The sequence below is a fragment of the Bombus pyrosoma genome, linkage group LG3 (assembly GCF_014825855.1).
Source record: "Bombus pyrosoma isolate SC7728 linkage group LG3, ASM1482585v1, whole genome shotgun sequence".
Classification (NCBI taxonomy): domain Eukaryota; kingdom Metazoa; phylum Arthropoda; class Insecta; order Hymenoptera; family Apidae; genus Bombus; species Bombus pyrosoma.
The window spans coordinates 15,912,180-15,925,149 of NC_057772.1; the positions used below are offsets into that span (position 1 = coordinate 15,912,180).

Sequence of the window (12,970 nt, forward strand, 5' to 3'; positions counted from 1 at the left end):
TTTGTTGTATACATTTGCCGTATTATTTCTAAAGACAACGGGGCAATTTAAATCCTTTTCGTGAAATGTTCTTTTTATAAATTATTATTCGTTGGCAGAAAAAGTGTTTTGATTCTCCCGCGTGCTAGTTATTAGGTTACACGCATCGAGGAATAGGCGCTAGTAGTCAACGATAGGAATCAGCGTAGCTTGAGGTATTGCTAGAGCGAACAAGCGCGAGGGAGCGAGCAACGCCATTTTCTCAATACGCGGGTTAAGACTGCGTGCAGTGTGTGAATCATTTGGCAAAGTTTTTTCACGTTTCTGCTTAACGACGTCGAAATTACGAGCTGTCCAACGGCTCTGGTGCATTTATCAGTGTTATGTATAGACACGCGGCCAGCTGTACGGTAGATATGGTGAGTTCAGAGAGATCGAAGCGCTCCCGGGAGACGTGACGTCTTGTCAGTCGGCCTTTTCCCATTCCCCCTTCTCGGTGAGCTCCCGCAGGGATGGGTCGTGCAGAGTTGTCGCTTATGATAACGTAACACAGACTAAACGGTTAACGGAGCGTTCGTTCGAAATTCTTGTCAGCTACGATTTTACGTGTAATAAAAAGAGTCTTGAAGGAATCAGGAGTCCGTAGAATGTATGGTTCGGGCCAATGGGCGGAGGTTTAGGGCGGCACATGGCTGTTGGGGCGCCGGCTGTGCAGGGGGTGGTTTTCCCGACGCTAGTTCGAACTGACGAAAATTCACCGTTCTTGTCAGTCACTGTATTGTGTGCCTATGTATCTTTCAATCGAGATCGCGTGTAATTGCGGCCGGTCACGGTTCGGATAACAAGTTCATAGTGACAGTGGAAAGAGAAGTACTCCGTTATATGTCTCGATTTTCTTACCAAAGAGGAGAAGCAACTGGAGGCTTCAGCCTTTCGCGGATTACGCGCGTCTCTCGTGTGCTGTTCTGCATTTTCTTCACGTAAAGCTCGGACAAAGGAACCAGCAGTGATCACGGACGATTCTCTTCGAAGAGAAATATTTGGCGATCTTTGTGTGGCTGCGGACCAACTCCAACGGGCAACGTAAGCTCTTCTCTTTCACATATAGTTCTCTAAATTGTAACACTGTGTGAACCGCTTAATTTGACCTTCCACGATGATTTATCAATGGACCGTTAGATCGTACGGAATGTGTATGCGTCAGCGTTATCGATCGATGCTTGTTGACATACTCGAGATTCGTCCCTTTTTTTTTTCCTGCGAAAGCGTGGTACAATACACTTTTCCATCCAATTTGATTCATTTTCATAGGCGTAACGTCCAGAGATTTCAAAGATTATTTCTTAATTTTCCTTATATTTATGTGACCAATATATCTTGCGTAAACGAGTTAGTAAAAACGAGGTACTTTTCTTGTGAAATGTTAAACGTTACCGATAGTATAGCTGCTTCAACGAAGACGAATTTTGCCGCAATTTTATCGTATCTCTGCGTTACAGATATCTATTGCGATCCTATAATACATGGCGTTTGGTGATTAAAATTCACCGTGACATTCATGCGCCAATTAGCTCGCCCGGCCTTTCGACCTTGTTGACATTTTAAACGTTTCCTGCCCTCCCAAGAAATCCGATAGCTAACTTCATACGTACTTTCAACGGTTACCTCGCTAATCTTAGATCATCTTTTTCCAATAGGTCTTCCCGTGCTTGTCACTGTTGTCATTCTACAAATTCCTCTCCGCTATAGGCGCATACATAGCCGCGTTCACAATTTGTTGGTTTTCAAATTTGCAGAACGAAATTAGCTAGCGCAATATGTTATCAATAAGATGAGATTAAAGATGGTTGCATTGTTTTCACAAAAATAGTTTATTGTCTGGATTATTCTTTGTTTTCTTGGTGACTAACGTTTGGGAAGTATGGAATAGCGTAATTAACGTAGTTAATAGATGTAATTTACGCGTTGCATATTTTTAGAGATAATTGTCGGTTGTTTGAATTTTTTCGCTGATTTATCATTTGGTAGTATCTCTATTTTACTGAACAGTGATGCAATAAGTTTATGATACACAGGTTTTATAATATTACGCCGTGAGTACCCGATTAACCGGTTTAATTGAGACCGGGCAACCCCGTTAAATCGAGACCAATTGGTTAATTTGGGGGAAATGATTAAACTGAATATGTTTATCTATAAAATTTCGTTCGCCTGTGATTTTACAGACGAATATTTACTACTATTTTTTTTTTTTTAATATCTCAAATGTCTTGGATGATTTTATTACTTGATTTTAATAACAATATACGTATAGTTAATACAAAAATTTTTATCGAATTCGAATAAATATGTATTTGTTTCATCATACAATAGAAAATTTTCCAGGTACGATTTAATTCAATTAAACCATCATGCTTTTTTTCATTGAACATTAAGAAGTGTGTGGAACTGAGCGGTGTATATACGTATGTAATCGTGCGTTGTCAGTTTCAACAGTAACAAGCGCTAATTTGTATCGTATCATGTGCACTCGGTGAATTTCGGTACGCTGCGAAGCAGATTGTGTATTTGCGCTTGTTTAATTTGGATACATACTATGTACATAATATCTTCATCTTGAACAGGATGGAACGTTTGTGAAAATGGATGAATATTTTTGCGTGATCTTCCATAGGTTTGCACGTTTGTATCCGGTTTTATATTTTACGTCTGATCTTTTTAATGAGAAATATGTATCTAGACCTCATCGTCAACTAAACAATGTAATTAATTTTATTCACTTGTTTAATAAATTATGATAAGTTATTAAATATGAATGTCATAAATAGATTATGCAAGAGAAAATTACATACGCCAAAGATTTATTTTATCTACATTTCGAATTAATATCAACTAATGAAGACTATATATAATAGACGGTGGCAATATAACTAGGAACACTATACTTTATGAAAGAGATCGCAATAAAATTATCGTTAATGCAGCTTTATTTTTGAGAAAAGTGACTTTAACAGTATCAGTTCTATTCCTTTCTTAAGTTTATAAAAATATGGATTTACATAAACATTTGCACTTCATCGGCAAATGATATATCGTCAATGATATATTTATCATAGTTGGACGGTTCATCGTCTTGACTTGGGAATCGAACGATTTTTCACCAATGTTACGTGAATAATATTGTAGATCGCTGTATTATGTATAGAGCGAAGACGCGCATATATACGAACACGTGTTGGGACACGCGACGTGTGCGGGAGAACGAATTCAAAATAACCGTGTGTTTTATGGGTGGAGTATCGTCGAGATATTTCTTTATTCATGAGTGTAAACGACGAAGCGGCACGGTGTGCATTAATCCTTTGAAATCGTCGCACCACCAAAGCCCACCAAGCCGACGAGTGTGTTTTTAACGCTCGTGTGCATTGAAACGTTTTACGCGGAAAACAGAATGACAAATTTATGCATCGGGTAAACACAAGCAGCGAGTTGTTTCGCGGACTTGTGCATTTGCCAAAGATGGAAGGCATCGATGGTTGATGACACGTTATTACCATAGAAGATGCGCGTTTGGTGCTTTAAATACATAATTAGGCAATTGCTCGTTTATGTAAAGAGTATTTTTTTACTAAATTTTCTCTTTCTTTTTTTAGGTTTTTGCTTCCTACATATTGGGTTTCTTGCCCAACTAATTTATTATCTTTAGTTAAAATATCCTAGTAGCATTTTTTGCATTTTTCGAGATACATTAGAATGCTTGAAGCCAGTTGGATTAATGATTTATTATTAAAATTTTTTCTATCAGAATATTATAAATATTGTAAAAAATGTCTAATGGAAGATGTCAAACATTTATTCAAGTTGCCAAATTAGTACATAGTAACGCTAAATTGATACGAAAGAAAAACGCGAGATCAGCTAAAATGACCAGATTCACATTTACATACGATCCTAGTGCTAATAATAATAATTTTCCAACTTCGTAAAACGTCTCGAACCAAATGTCTTTTTCTTCTCAACAGCATCCATGATTGATTTGCATTTCGACCGCTTTTGCCCGCTCGAAGATCCATTCATATCGATTTACGCAGAACGTATTAGCTATATGCGTCATAAATTTATATTAGCCGGTGGTTTACAAGGCTCACTGCATTTCATACAAATAATAAAGGTTATTCTGTCTTACGGTGATTCAGACGCAAAACCGCAGATGAAGTAACGCGATTGTCAGCGGACAAAAAATTGATTAAATTCCGCGTACGATGCAGAATCTAGATTTCAACGTTTTATTGTCAAATTTATTATCAACGCGTCGCTAAACAAGTTCTTCTAAAATATCGTATTTCACCGATGAGTTTCCAATTTCACGTGTAAACAAGATTTCGCTTTAAATGTGTAACTGACCGTTTCGGATTGTTCAAATTCATATAGATATTAAAACAATCAATTGGATTTGCGACACGTTCGGATGATTCGAAGCAAAAGGTTATTTGTTTTGTAACTGTACATTCTAAGCATGCAGAATTACACCGCGATGTATCATCTTCTCAGCTGGTAGAAAGTAACAGTTATATCATCCTGTGAATACCAGTCGTGATGGTGACGATGAAATTCTTAATCATGCCCCTTTAACGTGAGCAATTTTTCAAAATTATTCAAATACGGGAAATCTTCGTGCGAAATTGAATAACAACAGTGACAAGTGGTAAATTTAGTTAACATGTGCCTTACGGTACGAAAACTAATTGAACTAAATCACAGTTGTTTAACAGTATGACTACAATAGTACTGTATATATTTAAGCATTGTGCGAACGCACCAAACGTTTCGTTTACTTAGCTATCTTACCAACAATGAAACGCTTTCGAGCGTATTTATGTCCGTTCTTCGGTCAGAAATTCATGCAATGCAATACGAGAAACGAAACAGGTGCACTGCACGATGCGAATGTTGACCCTTCGTGGGCTGTTTACAGCATAACGGTGCACGGGTAAATGGTAGAAGAATGGTAGAGTAGTTGCCGAAGCACGGTCGAGCGATCATCGGTTCGGAATCCGCCGTAATATCACGATGGCTTTCCACTTTCTATTTTTTTCTTCTTTCTTTTTTTCGAGAAAAAGCGCATCGTTACGCGGCGCATTGTTTCCACATCCGTGGTGATTGCGTAGAGCTCCTCTGTGCTTTTGCCAAACGGTGGAATGTGGCATATGGCAGAAGAAACGGGGACAACTTACCTGCAGGCTTCCATAATCGAGCGTCGTTGCACAATCCAACACGTTTTGCATCGCGGCTCGTTTGTCCACACTTTCGTGTTGTGTACGGTGCAAGAAAGTCTTTGAAACACTTGGATTAATATCGACCGATTTGATGCAACGATTTTCGATATTATGCCGTAATAATGCGATAGTTTCGACATGTTTCTGAATAACGTTTCAAAATTATTCAGAAGTCATTGCCTATAAGTTCCGCGAGAGATACGCATATTTCTGATAATTATACGTAACATTGAAATATGAATGGCATGGGTCAGTAACTCAGGCGTTAGTTATTTTCCAAAATATTGCTTACACGACATTAGCCTTCGGGTATTAGCTCAATCTTTTTTACAAGAGATCATCTTTCAATTTTCCATTAATTGTTTGGCTAATCGATTTTTTCGTTAATTGTTGTTTTGATAATTTAACTTCTACTACAGCTGACCTTCGAACAAGGTGCGGGTTAGAGACACAGACACCCCGCGTAGTCGGAAATGCGCGTATAATTTCCGAATCTTCAAAAACTTGACTATGTATGTACATATACGCGTGTAATAATCTCTGGTCGACTGAAAGCTTTATTCTGTGTACTACATATGTACATACATATGCCATTATTGCATTCTTATAATAAAATAAGTTAGAGAAAAGGAAATGTTATTAAGTAAATTACCTAGATATAAAGAAGAGAAAATACGCATACACACACACGCTTACGTTATTTATATACATATTACGTTTGCTGTGATGATCCGATGATTGAAACGCGACTGATCTCACGACAACGACAATGTTATTGGCATTACGTGCCCGATTGTCTTTTAGCAACGGCGATTCGCGTTCTTTTAAATGCTCTTCGTTGGCCGTCTAGTTTGTTACAAAGTCACGATTTACTACACGGTTTACATATGTACATAGTATGTATCCTTTCGCGGAAACATATACAATATTGACCGAGAAAAAGATCTGCATATAACTAAATCCGCGTTGTTCAAAACCATGTTATTTGAGGGTCAGCTGTATATTATATTTAACTAGATAAAAAGGAAACATCGTTTTGTCGTTCTCGATACGTACTTTTCCGTCGTAATAATTTTTTCCCATACAATGTTCAAATAACGAGTTATTCATGCCTCGCCGATTCACGTTGCCTCCTTCTTTTTATTTCTTTTACTCGTCTCTCTCGACTGTTCGTTATGCTCTTCTTTCATGTTCAATACGCGCGCTTAAATTTCTCTGGCACGATCCAATGTCACACCAGCCCGACAACTTTTTCTGTCTCGCATAACGATTTTCGAGTTCTGCACCGTGTCCTCTTTTGCTTTCGGTATCTGTCCCGGCGCATCACGTTCAAAAAGACAAGATTCAAGCAACGTCATATGTATTTTTTAATTGGAAATTTGACTTGCCAGTCTTAATTGTTCCTTTACTTCTGTACAATTTTCTTTTCCCTTTATGCATTTGCTCCTCTTTTATTTTCGATATCCTATTTTTATTGCACTAAGCATTTGTAAGTGATTAAATAATTCTGGTACACTAAAAAAGATCTGTTTTCTCTTATTCAACTGTTTGTAAGTTCGCAATGTAGGTATGACAAAATGATGACAAAAATAACACACAATTTTTTTAATTCTTTTAAATAGAATTTGTCAAAAATATTATAGACAATCATTAACATTTTACAAGCACCATGCAATATATATATATATACACACACACACGTATGCACCTGTGTCCTTAACAGGATCGTAAAAGGAAAAGAATTGCTCAGAGTAGAATCTAGAATGACTACTTGACCGGTTCTGGTAGAGAAAGATAAAACTATCTACTTCAAGGCAATCTCTGGTTAAAAATTTGTATCTTTGTGTCATACTTCCTTGAAACGTTTTCGCTGTGTCGTAAATTTTTTTCTACATAGGAAAATTTAGACTGACGACATTGTGGTCATTTTATGATATCGAGACTAAGAGCCTCAATTTCAGTCTTCTAAGTAGAAACCAGATAATAGACAAGTTGCAGGTAATGAAGAATACAATACCACTTTCACTTTTCGTAAGGAAGTTACTTGTACTAGAAAAAAATATACTAAAAAATTACTTGTACTAAAAACTACACTCTGTGAGTTCAGAAACGTCTGACTGTTCTTTCTATTAAATTTGTTATTCTATACCTATGGCTGTCAAATATTTACTTTCTACAAAAGGTTGAAAACGTGTACATATTTCTGTATATGACATCAGAAATGCAGGAAATTCTTGAGAATAAGATTTATTTCTTTATTAAGAGATTTATTTCTTAAATCAAGCATTCAGAATTTTATTACATTATCAAAGGATTAAATTTGTTGCCAAATCAATTTACACATCTGATATATGAGATAACAATTTTAATGTATGATAATAATAATCTTCGCATCGAGAGCGGTCAGTCTCTGACTAATCAAATTGGAGCAACGAACGTGTAGTACTTATACGCATGGAACAAGTGGATCCGCCTTTGCCGCGTCTTTGCTCTGTATTAATCGAACAGTACACGCTGTTACGTTTGTGTTGCATAATATGTATTCCTACGCAGAATAATACCTGACCGCGTTTTCAGACACATGGTATCCGAGAAATTGGGTCGCGGCTCTAGACCTACCTATATTGGACGATGTACAAAAATATTACGTATGTTCCACGTTTAGTAAAGCAGCGGAAAAGCTCCCTGGCAAACAGTTATCGACTTTGTTCGAGTTCAGAACGATAACGATCGAACGACTGTGGTGTACATGAAATATTCAATTTGCACTCGGCTGATGATGATAGTGTATATGACTATTTAATCTGTTTTTAATCGCGTGTTTAAGTAGTGAAACTAATTTAAGAGTGAAATTGGTTCTTTTTAATAGTACTTTTATCAGTTCTACATATTATATGGCATTTAACAGTAATGTTCAATAGAGAATTGCATATTAAGTTTGAAAGTCATTAAGCAACAGAGTGTAGTGAATCAACAGAGTGTAGTGGCCCGTTTACACGGCGTCATTTCTCGAAAGTGAAAAGTGGCAGTAAATTGCCCGTCACTTTGCTCCATTGGCAAGCCTTGTCCGGGTGGCATTGAAGGTATTGAAACCAATTTTGATATCAAGGCAAATGCCTCTCGGCATGGAAGAAACCCTCCTCCCTCCTCCGATTTCTCTTTACGAGCCGATATCGCACGATTATTCGTCGTTAATCATCACATGTAAATAGTTCATCAAGATCTTGCATAATAGGCATAAATTTTCCTTGCAACCGCCCAATTTCGTTACCTTAGAGGAAGCAAGGTGACGCATTGATATCTCATTCGTTTTATCTATACGTAATAATTTAATTGTTTAATTTACAATCATTAACATATTTCTGTATGTCTGAGATTCGAGTTTGCACGTTATTTTACGATATGCGTGTAATATCAACTTAAAATGTTGAAATCAGCTTAATTATTCAATTTAATTGTATAACCGCGTACTAAGATCAAATTTTTGAGATCACGTAATGAATGGAAGCTAGTTTATCGGTCAAGTCAATTCAACGAGGTCTTCGTATCGTGGATTCTTAAATGGAGCTTTGGACGCGATCTATTTCTCTTAAGACGTCTCGTTACAAAGATCTGCTTATCCACGTGCATATTGCATGCTCGGCCTTTGACGTTTTGTTAATCTGCACCTATGTAATCAGCAACTCGCATAAACGCAGCTGCGGTCGAACATGCGTCGATGAAAAGTATCCGTTTATAAGAAAAAGATGCAAACGATTCGTGACGTATCGTTCTATTGCCTTATTTGCGCCTTCAGTTTTATTGGTACTCGACCTCGTGTTATACTCGAGAGTATAAGTGTTCCACATTAATTATACGCAAGAAGGATTAATTTAGATGGCATCGTGTCATTGCTGTCTGCCGTTGCTAGCTGCTGATTCAAGCTTAAGCTGTAAAGTGGCGTAAATGATTGGCCAGAGTACACGATACTTTGTACAGTCAACGTCGACGGTGTAGTGACGATAAAAGCTGCGCGAACTCGCTAACTCAAAGCACTCCCGTTAACGATGCCTTTTAATCAACTTTTTCACATCTATAGACGATGTAATTCGCAACATTGTTCAAAGATTCGGGTAAAAATCAAGAATCTAACAGATCCTTCTGGAAGAATGCGAACAAACTCGTTAACGAGTTTCTTAAATGAAAAATATCAAAATAGCACTACAATAACGACGTACTAATTGATAAAATAGTACCGTAATTATTACGTCACTGGAAAATGTGTTGTGAGTCACCAACAAACTGGTTAACGAGCTCGTAAGATTAAAAATCTCACGGAGTATCGATACACGTAAGTTCGAAGAAATACCTGAGAATTTTGTGGCTTTCTCCTCGATCGAAAGTCCGCAGTTACCTGCCCGACAGGCGCTTTAACATGGTTGCCAATGACCTGAATTGTATTCATCGATTCCCGTTCGTACATGTTGGCCACGTAGCTAACATGTTACTGCAATCTGACTAGCACTGACATCAGCTCCTGTAATCCACGTTCGTATGATCAGCAGTTCAGTGATGCAGATATAACAGCGAGATTCAATCGAAGGCAACCGTCTATCGTATACGTTGCGTGGTACTTTCGCATTGACCTGGCTGGAAGCCAGCGTTTTACCGTTTTTTATGTTTCTCTTTTGCTGATAATCACATCTTACCATAGAATTTCCAACGTCTTGGCTAACATTCTTCTTTATCCTTGTTCTCTGTTCCTTTTTTCTTCCGTTCAAGGATTTTTATGTCGGATGAATTTACTCACTTTTCCGCTGTCCTTGTATGAGACGTTGATGGAATAGAACCGTGAGATTCGTGCGACGAACAAATGAACGTATTTGAAGATTACAAGAGAAAAACACGATAAGTATTCGATTTTTCCATTTTACACCGTTTAGAGCCAAAGATGTAAGTTTTTTAAAAATAGTTGCTAAGTCCATGGAGTTTTAGGAAAAATTTGTTTTTACCTTAAAATATTTATTTCTTCAACTCTTTAATTTTTATCTTATCAATAGAAACAGGTATATTTTTGGTATACAGGAAGGAGAAGCACACACCCTATACAATACCTTACTCAGCATACAAAATCCGGATCGAAGCAACAAAACAACGCAGATCGTAAATCTCTGAACAGCGAAAAATCTTTTTTGGAATATCCTTAAACCATCCTTTTCTTCACCTCGTTATCCCTTCCATTTCTCTTGTCTCTTCCCTTGCGCCCGCGAATATCGCTGCGTGGAATGAAACATTCGATGTGAAAACACGGTTTTCTCTCGCGTCGCTTTTACACGCCGCTTGGAGTATCAGCTTAGCTGGGGAACTGGCTGGATTTTTTCCATTAATTTGACTAATGCTCCGCGCGAGTCGAGCTGCGAATCGCCGCGATTACGCGTGAGAAACAGATTTCGTGCCGAGGATCGGTAAATGGAAGCGGTTCATTCAAACAGTCGAGCGGAGGCAGAGTGTGTCTCGTAATAGTTGAAACGCCTTGGTGCACGTTGAATGGGAGAATTCTGGTTAGGCAGACGATGCTGATAATTGCGAGAGAAACAGGTTTTTATATCTGACGACATTTAAGAGAACGTAACTAATTGAGTCGCGTGAATAGGGCGAACGCGTTTTATGTAGATGGAAACAATTTTTTTATAATCTTGAAGCGTCTACATGGTACACAGTATACGTGCTTGGTGAGCGGGTGTATCTTTCTTTTGATCGTTACTGCTTATCTACGATCAGCACGCGCGATACGGAAATACTGCACGTGCATTTATGTATTCAACGATTCTCGTGGTCGTATTGTTGAAGGATACTTACATCACTTCTGTTCACGAAAGTATTCTAAAGACTTGAGTTGTTGGAAAAATCGTGGCGTTTGCGAGGCAGAGAAAGAGCAAAAACGTTTTAATGCTTTTTTATAGCCAACGTAAATATCGGTATCTATTTTTAATAACTGGTAACAACAACATTTTATTCATTGTCCAAAGTTCAGCCTGGAAAGAACTATATTCATAGTCATAATACAAATATTATTTATCTATTTTTGTCTTGTATTATATTAAGAATAGTTTTTCAATAAAACTTTAAAAAACTTTTATTTACATGGTACTTCAGTGTTATTTTTCATATCAGGTGGAGCACATTATACAGTGTATAATCAAATGATAAGAGATAATGATAGATTCTTTTCTCGCCTTCTGTTTATATGTTCTTACTTGATATATTGTTTTATTGAACCTTTATTTCATTTGTAACCGTGTACAAATTGTTTGCAAGAAGTACTGATCGTAATTCATATTATTTTTGCTACAACAATGCCTCGACATGCTTTCGCGCGTACAGGACGGTGCATTATAGATTTCCAATAGTGCGTAGTTTATCAGCCTGTAACGTAACCTGTTTTCATCGTCCTATACATTGTATAACATGCATATTACTTTTACAATTATAGTAATACAGTATAGGGTTACAATTATAGGGAATAACCTACATTGTTATTAAACATTGTAATAATTTCACTATAAACACCAAGTGTTTGAGTAATATACAATTAAATCAAGCCTTATAAATATAATCTCTAAATTGAAATTGAAATCTTTTATTCGATTATCTCAAAACTATACTAAACAGTTAATATTTTCTTTATTTCAGCACAGCAATTAAATATTATACGAGCATTTTGTTCGTAAAATGCGATACGAGCATTCGAATAGGTTAAACAGCCTATTTTTGAGTTGACCGCCGAAGTTGATTATCAGCCATTTGCACGTCCTCTACTCGACTACCATTTCCACTCAATGCTTCCATGTAATAATCGACTAATAACACTTTCCCTTTGTTGATAGCGTGATCTATTCTGTCCTACATACGAGACAATGTAGCACGGTTTAATTCAGCGGCATAATTCAGACGTTCCCTTCCATAACCATTCCATGTCCCTCCAGAATCTCCCATATCTTTACTTCGTACACCAATAAACCTAGTTGGGCTGTTGGCGAAATTGTCGGTGAACTATGCTTCTGGAAAATCTTGCTCCATACCGGAATGGTCAGGAGAATGTTAATCCTTCGAAAAAGTCGTTTCCAAGGGTTAACAAGCTATTAACAGACAAAATTCTGGTTACAGAATATTAATTACCGTGATAGAACTTCAGGTTCCTGATATTCCAATAAGGGAATTAGTGGGATGTTGGAAGCGCACGTGCTTCTGAGATATATAGTAATTCGTGGCTTCTAAAGCCTCAGTTATAGAGATAATGTACCTTTGTTAGGGATTTTATCCGGCTAGACCATAAAACTGAATTTTCAAACAATCTGACATTAATAAAGGCTTTTAATAAAGGCCGATGGCTGGTACTTTGTGAAGAATATGCTTGTATGTTAATCCACGTCTGGATTATGCCGAAGGTCTTCAACCGCAATTAAGCTTTATAGGAAAGTTTGATATCGCGTGCAAGATGCGTCACTCGAGCCGTGTGTTCCTGCTGACGACTTTTTATTAATGTATACGTGGACATCTTTCGCCGAGTAACGTACCGAACATTCAGATTGGTGGTTTATGCTGAAACGATTCGTGTACGTGTTGTTTGTATGGTTTTGCGTAAACGGGAACTGAAAACGTTTACGTTCGATTACAACCTGACAGGAATGAACGGTGTCGTGTGAGTTAAACCAAATCGCAGGTACATACGCATG

The 12,970-nt window shown here is 37.4% G+C and overlaps 1 protein-coding gene across 3 annotated transcripts in view; it reads left to right on the plus strand.

Moving 5' to 3' along the window:
- The first annotated feature begins 178 nt into the window (after window positions 1-178).
- Window positions 179-12,970, plus strand: part of LOC122565839 (wiskott-Aldrich syndrome protein family member 3) — a 34,890-nt gene continuing 22,098 nt past the window's right edge. For 2 of the 3 annotated variants that reach the window (XM_043722251.1, XM_043722254.1), the window contains exon 1: window positions 180-1,062. The gene's annotated coding sequence lies outside the window, so the exon portion shown is untranslated. Of the gene's footprint in view, window positions 1,063-12,970 lie in introns of all 3 variants that reach the window. The other variant, XM_043722252.1, reaches the window with a different exon arrangement.